This window comes from Bombus vosnesenskii, unplaced genomic scaffold, assembly GCF_011952255.1.
Source record: "Bombus vosnesenskii isolate JDL3184/JDL3185 unplaced genomic scaffold, Bvos_JDL3184-5_v1.1 scf7180000013314, whole genome shotgun sequence".
NCBI classification, from domain to species: domain Eukaryota; kingdom Metazoa; phylum Arthropoda; class Insecta; order Hymenoptera; family Apidae; genus Bombus; species Bombus vosnesenskii.
Window position 1 is genome coordinate 4,883,691 of NW_022882960.1, and position 18,642 is coordinate 4,902,332.

At 35.8% G+C, this 18,642-nt stretch overlaps 1 protein-coding gene across 1 annotated transcript in view; it reads right to left on the reverse strand.

The window, feature by feature from the left end:
- The window catches only part of LOC117235210 (breast cancer anti-estrogen resistance protein 1), a 165,625-nt gene that overhangs the window by 112,866 nt on the left and 34,117 nt on the right, over positions 1-18,642 (reverse strand). The gene's annotated exons all lie outside the window — the stretch shown is intronic.

Sequence of the window (18,642 nt, forward strand, 5' to 3'; positions counted from 1 at the left end):
ATGAAAAGGGATATTTTGTGTACCATCTTTTACTCGTTACGGCAACACCCAATGAAGTTCAATTTATTGCGTAGCTTGCGTTTTCTTTCATTTTTTTCTTGCGTAATCCCTTCACGTATATTACGATGTAAGTAGAAGTTTTTCAAGTAAATACAGTTTCGTTTCACTTAACATATTTTTGTAAAATCAATGATTTTACTTGGAAACGTTCGAGCACGTCATTAGATTGGGTTGGCAACTAAATGATTGCGGATTTTGTCAATACCTCCTGATGACAAAATCCGCAATCACTTAGTTGCCAGACCAATACATTTTAGCATAGAAGTATAGAAAAGATATGGAACATGTGTAGTTCCAGAAACATATTTTTTGCAACAATCGTTTGCATCGAAAAACGGAAACAAAATCTTAAAGTTGAAGTTTAAAATGTATTTCTTGGAATATCTTCGTAACTATTATGAAAGGATAATACGTAAGCATATTGTCAAATATGAAATTCAAGCGTAAGATATCAAGGTTATAATATCGGTATAGAATCTGTTAAAATAAATATTTTTAATAGCTGTGAGAACACTTTAAGAAATTGGCGAGGATACAGCAATGATTATCTAACAAGGCATAGCTGTTCTGCACTTTAAGTACTTAAAGCGACTTTAGTTTTATTAAGGTAATGGTTTTTATTAAGGTTTAACACAAGCTTTTACATGTCTTAAAGTTTACAACGACATCCTTCACACACATAATCTACACAAATGTGCACAATGTACAAAATAAATACCAATCATTTCGAGTATTACCCAATTTAGGCTGATAAGAAAAACTACGCGATAATATTACAAAAAATGTTAAACAAGGAAAAAACCCGTATAGAAACTTTTATAACTATGTATCTTCTCTACATCGAGGATAATCCACAATAAAAACATTGGATCGTTGACAACTCAAGTAACCTTTTATCCTTGAATATCCTTTCTTGGTGTTTCTATCGTTCTTGAAAAAAGTTCAACATCGTCAACCATCGCATAATATAGTAGAAATGATATCTACGTATAGATTAATTTTTACAATTTTACGAAAGTTTTTGAAAGCCCAAAATAGCAAAAAGATCAAATCTGGATATATAAGCGATCGGATTTGTCTGAAAAAAAAGATGTGAAAAGAAGCTTCCCTTACGAAACGTCGATCGTTCAAAGATCTCTCTCATGCACAAGGCTTTCAAACTGTATAAATTAATTCGAAAACAACTTTAATCGATATTAAACGAAAACCAAAGGAATAGCACGTTAAAAGGCATAAAATGATTGACAAAAACAAAAGGCGATATTATCGATATAAAAAAAAAGGTGTACGAGCAAAGATGTTCGAACAAAGACAAACAAGCTATATTTACGTACATATTTATTGGCGTTTTCCTGTTTTTAAAGGATCCGTCGGGCACTTACGCAGCGTTAAAAGGGTTGCATTCTGACAGCGTACATGATGCGCGTAGCAAAGTATTACGTTACAAGGAGGAATGCACCGGGAAGGAATAAGAGAAAAACAGCGATGAAAGGGGAGAAGATGCACGCGATGATAAAAAGTCGATGGTAACCACTCGGAATCAATACTTCGCGATGCAACAACGCTGTATACGCATGTACGTTCGAACGGTTCTATCGCGACGCACGGTATCGATGTAATCGTTACCCTTCTTTTGGTTTGACAGCTGACTGCTAACTATCGTGTACCTTTCTGTCAGCCGGATAATATTTTTTTAATCGAACCACGTTTATTATGTGTTCAAGCATGCTGAAAATTCGTTTGAATACGTTTGATTTTCGGACAATTACACGATGCTACTGATAACAAGCGTTTCTCGATTTTCATGGTTTTAAAATCGTATCTACGTATTTTGACATATTGACGAAACATTCGTTTCCTATAGAATTTGATAATTGTTATATTTTTTTTAGAATGGAAGATGCGTTAGATATAATGTTACAAAAATATAACGGGAGAGAATAGGCACGAGAAGGCAGAAATAAATTTATAGAGAAAAAAAAAGAATATGGAGTTCCTTTAAAAACAGCTGATACGACGATTTAGGATATTAATTCAGTAAAAGTAATTTGATCTTCCGAAATAATTTTGGATCTATGCGAGCAGAAGCGAAATTTCGCTTTTGAATAGCTTTAAAATATTTCAACCTTTAACAACAACATCTATATTTAGCTTGGAAATTGATTAGATAGCGAAGCGAAAATGCTAATAGGTTTGTCCGAAAAGTTTCTTCGGTTTTATGAGGAAATAATAAACGCGCAACGTTTTTCGGTTTCGCGTTTGTATGAAGGTGCATTGTTGTAAAAAACACGTTTGCGAAAGAAAGACATTTTTCGGACAACCTAATACCAAATACATAAGCCTTTTGTAGCTAAGAAAATTTACAAAATTTGAGATGAACAAATAATTTACTACGGAAAATTAAATAATATACTACAATTTGACATAAGTTACGCGTTTTAAGTAACTCGCTTTATGAAAATGCTTTCCTTTTAATTTTGAATCTGATTACTAATCCTAAACTAATTGTGGAAGTGAAGTTACCAAGACCAATTACTGAAACGTATATTCCATGCATTTTTAATCGGAGCAAAACCTTAAATTTCATTCCGTTAATCATATTACAAATAATAGCATCTTATCAGAGGAAAGTAAGAGTAAGGAATGGTAATGATTAAGTGGTTCAAAGTAAAAGAGGCTTGCCAAGCAGCTTCGTGAAAGCGACTTCATTTACCCAACGCTGCAACTATAAATTCACCATTGAATACTCATAACTTAAAATTAGTCACAACCACACTGGCAATCCTAAAATATTAGCTATTCGAAGGATTAACGTGATTAATATGTACTCTGTTGTAACTAATTCCCGTTACTCGACGACAAAACATGGGTCTACCACAAACTTACGTGGCTCTTGAGATATTTATTTACCTTGCATCAAACGCAAATGTGCCTAATAAAGACGTATATTCCAAATATACAAAGAAAGAAGGGACTGCTACCGAGAAGCGAGCCCTTGAAACTTTCCAAGAAACAAACGCAAGTCCTACAACTCCTCTCATACTACCGTTCATAAATACGAGTAAATCGGACTTGCATTTGCGGGCAAACTGCGCTTTAATTACAAAATTACGATAACTAACTGTAACGATTTTATCCTTTATAATTATCGTAGGTTACGTATAATGGAATATTATCGATCGAATTGGTCGTTAAAAGCCAAGTCCTGCAGAGCTATTTTAATATTTGATAAATTTCTAATCTCTTTCATCTCTGAATTACAAATCAGATTAAGAACGAAAGAAGCAGAGAAATTTACGATGTTAAAATATTCAAACGATATACAATAATAATACAATAAATATTGCGAAATACACATATGTAGATCACTACAGATATTATTCCTGTATCTTCTGATAATTACGTAATTTAAATATTCAGTCCGTTGATTCGATGACAAGCTATTAAGTACTGCTTCTAATTATTAATTCGTCGTTGATTTGTACACTCTGGTTAAGTTCAAATATCGTTAACACGAATGGATGAAAAGGTCTAATGGTCTTGTTCGACGAAAGATCTTTTCCCTCTAAACCCTCGAAACTAAAAACAAATGAACAGTTTGTCCAGATTTCTGTCACAGGTTTCCATCGGGGTTCCAGGCATCGTAAAACGAAGCACCATGGTCTTCAACGTCGTTAAATCGAGCTAATGTGTTTCTAAGCCTAGACATCTCCGATTTCAAAGCGAAAGCAACGCGAGAGTTTTACTCGTTGTTGTTTCTCTAATTTTGAAGCAGCGCCGTAATCGTGTGTAAACACAAGGGGCTGTGCTACTGGGTTTCATTCATGCACTTGCCGTGACTCTGCCCCCCTTTTTTTTCTCCTCGACGGACAAGTGTTCGTGGGAATCGAAGTAGGGGGTTGCACCTTTGTTTCTTCCCTTAAAAAAAAGCAGGCTCACGAATAACCGAGCAACGAAACTGAGACGCTGCGTAATTTTTTTTATACGTGCGCCTATAGCAAGCAGGTGGACATTAATTGGGCTGATATGTCGATGTCGGTGGGTTGTGGGTCGATTTAGATTGTTTCAGATGGCGACAGATGTCTCCAATTAGTTTGAAACGTAAGATAATAACATTTTGATTTTTATTTCGTATTTTAGTTAATTTTTTTGATATTTGTTAATTGTCGCTTGTACTTTGTATGTTTATAATATTAATGACAATTGGAATTTCAAGTTTTCATATTTCAAACTTTCAAACTTTCAAACGCTTACATCTGAAATTTTCAGATTCAAAGATCCGCGAGTCTTCCATTTTAAACACTTGAGACATATCAGACATTCTAATTCTTTTTTGCATTTATAGCGAAGTATAGAACAAACATTTACTGATCCAGTTGTTTACCCCCTGCGATATAATATATCGTGTAATTTATCAGAGGCGAAAGCCAACGCCATCGCATTAATAGTGTTCCGTGGCCTGTAATAAAGTTTAAACAAGCTTCTCGTGTAAAACGTTCGGTGATATTCAATTGCGGTCGCATCGAAATTAATATCATTATTGCGAATTTCACGGTGCTATCGAGGCCAGAATTAAGCGAACCACAGGCATTTCTGGTAACGCAGAAACAGGTATCCACCGTGTGACGAACCGGATCTCCCTCGATAGGACTTCCGGTTAACCGAGCCCTCTAGCTTCCGGCGAGGAGACCGATGACTCGTGAAATCGAAGGGTACTAACGGGTAATTCGATAGAATCCATTCCCCTCGAAAGCGAGAATAATCGACAACTTGACTTTTTTTCCTCCCGCACGAACACATCCTTCTACCATTTCAAGATTTTTGCAACACATATACGGCTAATAGTTCCGATGAATGATTCGATGCTACGAACACTATGAAACTACGCAAACTTAAAAACCTATCCATCTCTATGTTTCACCAGTTAGAAAATATTTCCAACAGTTTTACGGTTACCACGTAGATGTAATAAAAATAATACTTCGTGAAATGACCATGCAAATTACTATCCACGGCATCATACCCATAACAATTTCATCGAGAATTGGATAAAATAGCCGCCAGCCATAAAGCCAATCATAATATTGCCACGTTATAATTCAACCGTTCTACCATTAAACCATTAAAACCATATTATAATTGCCAGGCATAAAGAACAAATCCTACGACGAAGCTCATTACTTTTCCCCGTTTAACCTAACAGACAGAAACACGAAGAAAACGGTATCTGAACAACATCAACAAGAACGACAACAAGATTCATTGAGCAGCAACGACATTCGTCGTAAAGAAGAATTCCGCGTTCCCACAGATTTCGTTCGCGGGTCCATAAATAAGAGCAACCAGCCGGTTCGCGAGTGAGAGCAAGATCCAGTATCCAGGTTACACCTTGAAAAGTAGCAAGCGCGCGTTGCTTATGCGCGGGGCAATAAATTCTTTCGAGCTTCGGCAGAGGGAAAGAGATTGCGGTCTGGTAAACGTCCGGGGGCGGCTGGTCGGCTGAGGCCAGCTTGTAAGTCGGTGAAAGAGTTAAGATTTTACGACTTGTTCGGAGCTGGCCGCGCGCGAACTTCCAAGCCGCACGCGTGTGTGCGCCGCGGCGATTACCATAGTCAAGCTCGTAATTTCTTTCGTCTATCGTGTAAAGGCTTGTTCCTGAGTCGACTCGAAATTAGAATCGATACGGGAACACGTGTAAACTCGGATCTACGCCAACATTGTCTCATCGGGGTCGTGTGAAAGTACGTTGATTTAATTTTTCTTTGTACGTCTGTGTACTTTTGAAGTATGATGTTTTCACTTGATGTTTCGGAAGGTTTAAGTTACAAAGCACATAAAGTTTATGTGCTTTCTATGTATACACAGGCGTACACTTATACAATAAAATATTTGTAGATACATATATCCCTAATGTGGGCATTCCGGTTTCTAAGAAATTTCTCAATTTCGCTATTTTTCACAGATCATCATTTTTCTTTTTGATACTTTTACGTCAAAACGTATGGAAATATTTTGAATATCGAAATTTATTTCATGTACAAATTTTTAGTTACTCGTTGAATAATTACCATTTTGGTTGCCTGGATGAAAACTGTACGTACGTAGATACATAAAATACTAACGTGTAATTAATATTTTCAGTGGCTAATATTTTATATTTCATAGCTAGTATTGTAAATATATATATATTAATTTCCCTATAAACAAACGCATGTACAATGTAGTATATTGTTTTACGTCAACTTCGAAGCACTATTTGTAAATAATTAGACCTTTTTATGCTACAAAAAACAACGAATATGATGTTTTTTATAAGGTACGTATCATATGTACATTTTAATTGACAATTAATTGGATACAACAACTGCAATTACAATATCGTAGTTTAAATTCATAAAGATCAATTACTGAATTACTATAACTGTCAAGCAGCCATACGTATTAGTAATATCTATAAAAATACACGTTCAGCGATCATATCTGTCAAATGTTAATTTTGTTAAGAAGCCAGGATGATAATAGTGAGCTCGCAGAGGTTAGAATAATTAATTACAATTATCCTGCTGCTCTCTGTAAAACGAGATTGTCTGCAGTATACTTATCTCTTCCTAAGTGGAAGCTAACTCGAATTAAATTTGATATAATCGAATGAAAGTAAATTAAGGTGAAACTGTGTTTTTTCGTGTTACCGTTTCACACGGTAACTAAATTTTGTTTAGATTCGCACGAACGTAATTTGCAACTTAACTTTCATTATCGAACAGTTAATTTCATCGACGACGATGTTCCAGTTAAAAAGGACACAAACATAAAATTACTATCTTTCTCGAAATTTATTTAACGATTCCAAAAAAACTCGATGCGCACTAATTATAAAATACCCGAAATCTATATCCTTCATACGACTTTCCACTTTACATCAACGTAGAAAATTTCTGAAATTAAACATCAAAAACTTTCTTAAGAAGTTGAGAAAAAAATATCGGTTTTAATCGATCGAATTCCGATATGAAATCCCAAGACCGCCAAAGAGTCGGAAATTTATGAGTTCATTAAACAGCAAATATTTGTTTCGCAACTTTCTTCCCTAAAGAGAAACCGATACCAGACGTACGATCGAATGAGTCACGATCCCCGGAGCGTACATACATCCGAGAATCTTAATTCACCGGTTTTTCTTCGTTGCATAACGTTCTCGTCTAAAATAATCACAGCTAAAAATAAATCTGACGATCACGCCTGCTCCATTCGCGATAGATTTTTATTCGCGAGCAAACAAGAAAAAAGAAAAAGAAAAGAAAAATCAATTCCGCAAAAATCCTATCCCGTCTAGACAACCTTCCCTCCCGCTGGCCGCTTATTAATATTCATCTCACTCGCGGCGTTCTCGCGCGCGCGATCCAATCGATCGAATTCTTCTCCTTCGGCAGCCCCATCGAATATCAATGAGATCTGTATCGATAAGCAAAGGAACGCGACACTGTGAAATCGACCACGTAATCTTCCCACTGGAATTATGCTGGAAACGCGACATCGCGGTGCCTATTGGACCTAACCTAAACGAGGAATGCCTTCGACGAATATCATTAAGTCTAGGGGATCGTATGGCAGCCATGTGAACTTTAAAAAGCAAGTGTTGCCTTTCCTTGCATAATGTAGTTCTCTTGAGCGAAACAGAAAGGGTCTCGTCGCGCGTCTCATGAAAAACGTTTTGACGTTCTTTACGTATATTCTAGGAGTTTTCAAAAAGATATTATTTTGTTGTAGATTATTGGAGAATATTATGCGTGAGAATTTAATTATATTACATTGCATTAATAATTATATTATACGAGCATTGTATCAAATTCTAAATAAATTAATCAGACGTTAATAATAATAATTCTAAGTAACAGAATATTAATAATCTTGACAGAGTACAAATTTTATTACAATTTTCGGATACCACCAGCACCAGCATGTATCTACGACGTAACATATTTTATTCTGATATTTAATACATAACGAAATAAATTTTACTTTAACATTATCGATAGCGTACGATTACACGATACAACTGGAAATGAGTATCTTTTGGAAAGATGCGATTAAATTTAATTATTGCAAAAATAGAATTATATTAGGTTGTCCGAAAAGTTTCTTTCGTTTTATGAGGAAATAATAGACACATAACGATTTCTGTTTTAATTATGTAATTTTGTCAAATTACGTACGATCCATCTTGTTCTGTTGAGATAAACACATTGTGACATTTCACACACTTGGATTGTTGTAAAAAACACGTTTGCGAGAGGAAGACACTTTCCGGACAACCTAATACATCGTGATTAAATTTGGAGAACACATTAAATAAATACCATTAATATTGTCGATATTGATATCGTCGAAAGTGTATAATTTATTATTGTTAGTTTGTTATATAGTTATATATCTTGATCATTTTTTAGAAATACATCAAAGAGTTATTAATATCATTAACGATATGAATGTTATCAAAAGCACGCGCTATAATATCCGAAACTGTAAGGGATTTAAAAAATTAGTTGCAAGTTTAGTCCCAGACAAAATGTCTCGGCAATCTTATCGTTCGAATTCGTGCGACTGCATCGCGGAGAACGTAAAATCGGAGTTATAAAGCGACAGTCAAAGTTTAGAGGAGCGTCAGAGTTAAGTGCATTCCTGGATATCGCGCTTCCTTGCCGGTATCAAGCGTAACCATTGTAAGAGATTTACGTGAAACTTCCGAACAGTAGGTTCGATTCTCTGGAAACTCAGGAAACGTCGCATCTTTTCGTCTTCGAGTTATTCAACTTATTGGATTTTCGCGTTTATCTCACTGGTTCTACAAACGATGAACGAACAACTCAGCACTTCTGTCACCTAAACTAACGATGCATAGAAGGTATTTTAGGGATGAACGAACGAGGATAAAATTAAGATTGATAGAGATAGAAGAAATATAAAAGGAAGACAATGTAAGTTTGTTATATAACGTAATTAAATCATGAATTATCAGTATCAAAGAATTATCATAATTGCAAGTTTCTACGCTTTAAGATGTTCAATTATCATTCTAAGGTATTCAAGTGTTATCTCATCGAAGTATTCATAAAAATTTCATTTCCATTTTACTTCGTCTCCGTGATATTAATTTTTACGAATGAGAAATTCTACAAGACGACAGAGCATCCGCGTTGACTGTCATTCCATAAAGTTCTTCTACCAAAGATTCTCATTGCCAGGAATCTAACAAATAGTACGAAGTCTAGTGATTTTACAGGAACCGAGAACACAGTTCTTCATATTTAAACTGCGAATGTTTATGCAATTAGTTATGGAATTGAAATTCAAAGGTGCAAAAATTCACACGATGAATTTTTAGAACACGGTATTCGGCATTACAGTGCCTCGTAGGTGAAAGAAATTTAAGAATACCTTCCATCTTTTTAACTATGTTCGTATCTGCATAAAAATCTAATTAATCTTAAAAATAATAATTTTTCCTCTACAGGCGATACATAAAAATCAGCGGTGGATCCCTTCCTTCATTATCGAAATATCTTCCTCGTAATTCTTAAAAATAACCTCGCTGAACATCGTTTAGCTTCCAATACCTTCTCCCCCATCCCTTATCGATCCAACTTCTCCTTTCGCACGAAAACTTAGACACAAGTATCAAAGATGTTGCTGGCTAGAAGCGCGGAAAACTTTCGAAAGCGAAGTAGCAACGCGTACCGGAGGCTCAGACACAAGGATCGATAAGTTTGTTCCTACCAACGACGTTTAAAACAGCCCTTCAACCCTTCCCTTCGCAGCTTCATCATCTCCTCGTCTTTCTTAATCTCTGCTCAGGAACGAAACGCTTCTTGTCGTTGCCTCTTTAGCCGCAACCACAATGGAACAAGCTAATGACAAAGTCTCGAAAAAAAAAAAAAAAAAGAAAAAAAAAAGAAGGAAAGAAGAGAGGTAAGGGAGGTAGAGCGAAAGAACTAATCCGTCAGTCGTAAAATCGATATCGACGTCGTTTCGTGTTCGCTGTTCCACGTCGTGAAACGACCACTCTGGTAAGCCAGGCTGAATCAACAGAAAAGAACGGGCACGGACTTATATATGTGCGTACACGCGTGGCTTAATCCACCCCTTCGGTCTTCTACTTTCTTCATTTCTCCAGTTACTCTGCCTTTCACTTTTCTGCCTTTCTTTTTCCACTCGTTTAACTTTTTTGACAATTTTTTACTTCCCCGTATTTACTTATCGATCGTTTCTTCGGTTTCTTCTGCACTCTATTTTCGTACAACGAGTTTTATCGACTTGGTAAATGGGAGGATAAAATACTTGTTCGTGACTAATTTTTTAATTTTGTATATTATAAATAAGAAACATTGTTTTTAAATCAGTTACTTCGAGTCAGTAACTAGAATGGATCATGAATGATTTAGTTAGTGATTGGTCATAGTCGTTATTTAAATGTTTAGTTTCTAAGAAAATGTAATTTCTACAAATTCTAGGAAGTATAATTGGTATATCATAAATGTTTCTAATTGAATGTTTGAGCGAATTATTCAAAGACACACGTGGTTGTAAATATGAAATTTATGTCTCATTTTCTTCTACAAATTTAATACCAACAAACTCTTACAGTTTAGATAGAACTCTTGATGCAAAATTAACCGAAGTGACCAAACTATTTATTTTCGACTGAAATATCACCTAGTAAATCACACAAGTAAATTTTCGTACATTTCAAAGAAATGATCACAGAACGAACAGAACTTGGAGCTAATAAACTAATAAAAATATAAAATAAATCAAATGTATACCAACAGACAAATCTTGTGTTTTTGTTTTACCCGTAAAAACACAAATATTCGCTTATTAAACCCAATATCTTCTCCCTTTTCATCGTCCTGTTTTCTGCTTCCTCGAGTGTTCCACCCTTTTTTTCATGAACGCGCGGTTCATTGTTCAAGCCAACAGAATTATTCCCATCCATTTTACCGTTCGCCTCGATCGGTGATAGCTTGAAACGAACGCTTGCCTACCGATCGAGCTGATCGAACATGATTGGCGAACATGGAACAAATGCTTTCTTCGATATTTGTTCTGTCACGGCTCGACGTTTCGATTTGTAGTTACAGCATGATGGTAATTGCGCCGTTAATCGACGACAACGGTATCGAGAGAAGCTTATGAGAGAAACCTTTTTGTTTTTGAGACAGCTGGTGATGAGATCCAGCTCTCGTAATTTAAATTCTATTGTTTACACAGTGACCTATATTATTGGAGTTAATTAAATTTTTTACAAATTGTAACAGCTTTAAAATTGTTTGGTCAAGAAATTGGAATCTTTCTTAAATAGAGAAAAAATTAAAAATCATATATACATAGTGCGGGAAAGAAATAATATAAATCAAGGGAGCAGAATAAAATATTTCCAGTCGAGATCTAGTTTTCTATGAAAATAGTCTTCGAAAATTTGCTGCGTATGTAACTAAGTTACGATTCGTCGAGATAACATCCATTTCCTTTGTACATAATTCTTACACAATTTAAAAAAATTTTTATTTTATTATATATTTTATTTTATCGTTATTTTTATTTTATCTAATTGTGAACTGTATAAGTACGTATATATACAGTGGATTTTTAGAATCGGCTTTCTCGGAAACTAAAGCTTCGGCGAACGTATTTTATTCTGCGCTTTAAGTTTATCATTGTGCAAGGAATCATCTTCTTGTTCGTTTGTACGATACTTTTAACTGCACCTCGTATAATACAAACTATCGTGGACTATATTAAATTCTCCCTAATGGTTGGTTCCTATCTTCTACTATCGATATTACTTGCGAATGTCCACCATCCCGAAGTTCCATTAAAATATTTCAAACCCGTCAGATTTACTGTGCATCAAAATATCTCGTCCATTTGTCCAACTAAAAATGTCCAATTTTTTTTCAAATTTATTGAAACTCCGGATTTATTATAAGAACAAAAGCAAATTCATGTTCAGCCCCGTATTAAATTTTACATATCAGTTATAATCCCTTGATAAATACAACATATCCACATATAACACGTTTCGATAACCATGTAACAGGAAATATGCGGACGAAAAATCTCAATGCCTCGTGTGCACGTGTCATGGATTAATCTCGCGAAACTCGTTACCGAAAATAGAAAATATTACATAGATAATAATCGAAACGATTGGAACAAGGGATACGCGAAATAAACGAATGCTGACAAATAACCAATAGAAAGATGGTACGCGCTGCCCACGTGCTTCATGTATTTAAATTGCGTTTAATTGAACGTCATTCAAGCTTCAATAAGGTGAATTATCTATCGGTATCCTGCAGCAATTCCCAGGAATACCATTCGTAATTTATTCTCCTTTCCTGTCGTGGCTTAATTGGACGAGCAATGACGTCCAGGCTAAAACCAAAGGTCGAGACTACCCATACCAGTCGACCTAATGACAAGCGATAAGTGCACGCTCGCTGCTCGTCTCAAATTGAATTGCATCCCATTGCTGACGAGCATTCTCGGAATTATGTGCTTTCGCGAAATAGAACTGCAAACGCCACTCGCCAACTGTTACACGCACGGTTCGTGTTTCGCGTAACCCCGAAACCCGTTCAATTAAACGAATTGCTGGCGACGAATGGCGAGAATGAATGGAAAAACGTTCACGTTCGGTTGAATAACGTCAGCGAAACATGTTCATTCAATTGGGAAATTTCTGGCTTTTATTTGTTGTTCTGAATTTGAAATTCTAAATACTTCTAAGAGGGGAAAGGGCAGTATTTTTTATCTCGTTCTCTTAAAAGAGACCCAAGAGCGAAATTCCTTGCGGTCGACGTATTGCGGGTATTCGATCCCGCGAGTATATGTTAAAGTTGACACGGTAATTTTATCGGTTCCGTGGCTCCCTGTAGCGAGTGATGCAGCCAGGATTAGATAAAAATTGATTAAAGCGGTGTATGTCCCTTCTCGAGGTACCAGCTTCGGACTCTGATTCCGATCTCAACTATACTTGTTGTTTCGATTCGAATTTTAATTTGATATCACGTAGCGTTATAATCGTACCTCGAGAAACAATCTGATATATTTCGCAGTTTTGATATTGGAAGTATTTGGTAGAATCTATTTTTCGAGAGAGGGAGGCGGGTTCTTCTGTGTGAGGGCTTTTTCTTATACTTTACCTAGTACTTCACTTTTAGACTTTAAATAGATGTTCGTAGTTCTTTAACACGTTGACTGCCACGCGTGTTTTCAAAGAAATCTCCGTCAGGTCACGCGTACAGCAGTACGTTCTCTGCTAGGTGCTCCCATCGATATTTTAGTAATGCAAATCGCTCAAGTGGTGGTCTCAAGAATGATCTTTCGTTTCATTTGTTCGCAACATTAAAACCACTAGCTGTTGTCGAATATAACGAAAGAAAGTGTGGCATAAATTATTCCGATCAAATGATTTCTTACGCCACCACAATTAGAAAAGGAATCAAATGGTACGGAAAACTTGGCGTTCGATTCTTTCTGGGAATTTCTGTTGCAAACGCTTTGACGGTTTACAAAATTGCAACAAGAAAAAATATAAATATTAGAATATTTAGAATTATTAGTTGCAAAATTATTAGGGCTGTCTGAAAATACAAAAAATCCTTGTCTTCGACGGAGTCAGCATAATATCGCCATCGGAAAAATGATTCCGGAAGAAGCATTAGACGCGCATGCAAACTACGTTATGCAAATACAAGACGTCGAATGGGCCGAACAAAGGCACAAAAGAATTTAAAGAAAACAACAACTTATTGTCCAAATTGACCCGACCAACCTCAGCTATGTATAATTAAAATTTTACATTCTAAATAATTTTTTTTAATAAACCATTTTCGTATTTTTATTTTATAACAATTCAACTATTATTACAATTAATTGTTAATTAACAATTTATTATTATGGAATATCTTTTCAAATACCTACGACGATCCTTCGCAAGTAGTCAAATAAGCCACACCCGAATATGGGTTACGTGGCCTGACCAGAAACTTTGCTGACACCCGAATACGGATGTCGTGGCGGTCAACGTGTTAAAGTCGAGGAATTACAATTACTTATATTTATTAGCGAGAACGACTATTTTTATCGATTTGGGCTATCTCGATTCGATTAGTCTTTTTCAGTATTGGTAATACTGTAATATCATAATAGGAATGATATATTTTGAATGTCATACTACGATAAGAGGAGATTCGTATCGCTTAGATTATAATTTCTAGATTTTAGATAGAATACAAATTTCAAGAACGACCTTTAAAATTTAGTCGAGGAAATCGAAAGATAAATACAAAAAATACTAGAATATTTCATAAGCCTGAAATTCAGCTGTGCTTGATCAAACGAAACATTTTGTAGACAGTAGCTTAAATTTAAATTTAATTAATTAATTTAACTTTATTTATTGTTTAATTTATTAATAAATTTAGTAGCTTAGAAATACCAGGCAATCGCAATAAAATTTAGAGTTCTAGAGATTTGTATCTCATTTATATTTTCGATTATATCTTACGTATAATAAAAATTAAGCTTTTATTAAAAGATATTTATTCGTTTTTAATTTTGATATTCTAGAATATTCATTCTACTGTAAAACAAAGCTGAAAATATTTTTACGTACAAATATGCGTTAAAATTCTTTACTATACTTCGCACGAATGTCACGAATTCTTAATTACATATAACGCAGCGCATCTACGTGACCAACTTACACGGTTCTCTCTTATTAAATCTGTCAGAGTTAACGAAACGAGAAGAATTAGACGATCCCTGACAGTAGTGAATGAAATTTCTTAATGAGTTATCGTCCCACGGCTGTGAAGCTTCGTAACAACGATAGGTCGTAAAGTCCGATACCGAAATATTCGTTGGGAAATGTGGGTGAGACGAATCTGACCTTCGTCAGCCATCACGAAAGATCAATGCGTCTTAACCCTTGTCGAGAAACTGATCCCCATGAAAATCTCATGAAATTGCTGTTTTCTTCGAACGATTCATTCGTTTCAGCTGCTTGACGAAGTGATTGGACGTTGAAAGCAGTTAATTAACTCACCGATTAAGTAATCAACTTCAAAGCATAAATCTTACGATTTATCTTACGATTTATGTTTATTATTGAAATTATTTTTATATAATTTCTCATAATATTGTTTCTCATTAATACTCGTGACAATTTTCTTAGAAAATATCAATTTTGTTACATCTATGTTTCGAGTGTTTAAGTGTTTATACTTTATGAGTATAATACTTTATGAGAGTGTTTATACTTTATCTTGTATAAGTAATGATTTGAATCTTTTACGTCTCATTGAACGGAGTAATACAAATTTTAATTTGTTTATTTAACAAATCGCAAATAATTGTATACAAACCTAATGTACGTAAAGAACGAACACCTCGACTCTTGGGAAAATACAGATTTCTAGAGAAATATAGGTAGGAAACACTTACTCGGAAGAACGTTATATTAACACCTTTCGTGTTAACATTCATTATCATCCTAAGACAAAGATTTTATGTTTCTCTTCTTGCTCTGCCTTCGTTTCTCTACCCAAAACCCGTAATTTAAAAAATTCGTGAGAAAGTAGAAAGTTTAGATAAATAATGCTCATTTGTACAAATGCGTCAATATCCGCACCTTCGAACTTTCTAATTACCCCGTTTCCCTTCTTAAAATAATCAGAAATTAAAATGTTAAAAAAATGCAGTTATATACTTCCTAAGCTAAGCTGCTTATGCTTACGTATTTTGCTGAAAATTTAACTATTCAAAAATATTCAAAACATAATAGTTAACGGGCAAAAATATGCAAAACAACCACAGTAAAATACTCGTTATAGTATTTATGCGAGGAAACAAATCTCTACTCGGCTTTCTCTTCTTTAATTACGTTTTTATAAATTTAAATTTGCATGAATATCGACAGTGCACTAATCCTTTGAAAAAACATTTCTTTTCGCTTTTCATTTTCTTCGTAAAGTAAATAATCACGCCGAGAAAATGACGCAAGAAACACCAGATGTTCCTAACCGCTGTTTCTAACCGCTGTTTAAGGGTTGGCACCATATCCTCCCCTAAATATTACCTCGCGATGACTCGAACAATTTCGCCAGCTCACAGACGATACCCAAACGACGATAGAGCGTGTCGACTGTTTCGAAAGTTCGCGAGATTGTAGCAAAGGGAAATGATATTTTTCCTTAGAGTCAAATGGGGTGGCGCGGAGGAAGGCAATATTTCTCGGTTCGTATGCCAGCAGAAGGGACCAACATGGAACCCATCGGTGAACTGCGTGCACCTCACCCTTGAGAGAATCTAATCTTTCACAGAGAAGGGAGGACAGTCACGCCAAGGGGCGATGGATGTCTCCCGACCCTCTTATATAGAGTTTTAAACTTCGTAAAAGGGAAAGCAGAGACTCGAGGAACTCGCGTGCAAACAACGTCAGTTTATTTGACTGCTCTTCCTGTCGAATCTCGCGTGGTAACTACGATTTCCAAGAATTTAAACTTACCAAGCCCTTTGGGCCATTTAAAAAAGAAGAGGAAGAAAAATGACAGATACAATCGTGTTTCTTCATCGTCGAAGAATTTCTCAATCTCGAAGTAGGAAAGAATCAGTTACTGGTGTAACGTCGTACGTCGTTTCTTGGTTTGATCATACGTTAAATACTTTCTTAGTATGTTAAAAACAAAACAAAATGTTATCCCTTTACTTCGCTTGTTTGTAAAAATATTCTGTCTTACAATATTTATATATATATATGTGTGTGTGTGTGTTGGATAAGATAGCAGCTGCACAGACTGGTAAGTAGAATATCCTGAAGCTTGGAAGAACCTTAGAAACGAGATTCGTCTCTTCTGGAATTACCCCAAATCCGGACAGGGAAAATCGTAAATTTTTCGGGATTATTCAGGTGGAAACACCGTTAAGCAGTTCCGACTGGGACACCAAATCGAAACACGTAAGGAGAGAGTGTGTGTTTTTGTTTCTCGCGCGGGTGAAGAATTAACGAGGCAGGCGTGAATGAATAGCGAAGACAGGGGGAAATCTTTCAGCGTGCCTAAGAAAATAGTCGGACTATACGGATAAATAAATGCGTTGCTTTGAGCAACAAGCTTGCGGCAACTTCCGCTTTAAGAAGATACAGATTTGAATTTCGAACCAGTTTATCCCTGTCCGCATTGCGACGCGACTTTTCTCTTTCTTCTACGTAAATACGCGTATGAAATTATTCAAAAATTCCCCTGGAATCTCGCAGTGACAAAATTGAGTCGGTATACTCGGCCACGTTACCGAAACAGTTCAAAATCTCCCCTGATGTACGTTAGTGAGAAGTAACCTCAGTTTCCTCGTATGGGATTACGTTAAAATTTTATGCGCTGCGTGTGCATGCTTCCTTCTTTTCAGGCGTGATACAGTGCAATTCAATTTCATGCAAGCTACTAGCAGGGAAGTTCTAAACTCGTTTATTGTTAAGGCGCTAGAAAATTCTGCGTATCTCGCAGTAAATTCTACTCTGCAGATTAAGACATAGTACTTTCTGTCTCGTGACTACTTTTGGTTTTAATTCTTTTAAAATTCAAAGTGCAAAGTGCAAAATTCTAATTCGTATTCAAATTCAATAATGCGACCCTTATTTACGAATGAAAAGACGCAAAAACTGTTGGATTTTACTTGCTAGAAAGGTCAATTTCATTCATTTGCGTATTCTATTATTTATAGACTTCAGTTCAGGACTTTGCAAAATCTGCACGAAAGAACTTATTGATGAGAAGAGCAAAAGTTTTTCAGAAAAGGATTCGCGAAGCTATTCGGCTATTGCCAATTCTATGAAAACACACTGGCTTTAAATTTTTCATAAATTTTGCTATAAACTTTCGCGAACGACGTAATATTTGACCAACTCGAATACTCGACTCATGCGCGTACCTTCGACTAAAATTGGGAAGATTCTCAGAGAATCCCATACACGTAATAAAAATTAATATGCAACACGAGATACAAAAACAAAATTCATTGTAATCTCTGTGAGGCAAATATTATATGACAAAACAAAATTTCTCGTAACGAGATACGAGAACGAGGCATTCGTTTTAAAAACATGTTGGAAAATGTCAGATTTACATGGAGTATTTTTACGCTGTCTTTCTCTCTGCCTTTTCTCTCAATACCACATTTTTCATGCGCTTAGCGAATGTAATCATCGCGTGTGCCAAGTCCAATAGAGGTAGCCAAATTAGCAAATGTAAATTAGACAAAGTCGAGCGGCTCTGCTCCATCCATTCTCTCGTCGACCGGTACTAGGTTAATTTTCTTTCCTGGCCCGCTGACCGTGGCAGTGCAGCTAATTTAAAAAACGAGGGCACTAGGAACGTTTTCAACCGTGGTACTGTCGTTGCTCCGCTCTTGGCCGAAGGTGGTCCGTATGTTCCAGCGATCCGGCAAGTCCATCGAGGCTAACTGCACTTCGCGGAGAGGAGCACACTTGGAGTGACGTGCTTGCAGCGAATGTTCGCGACG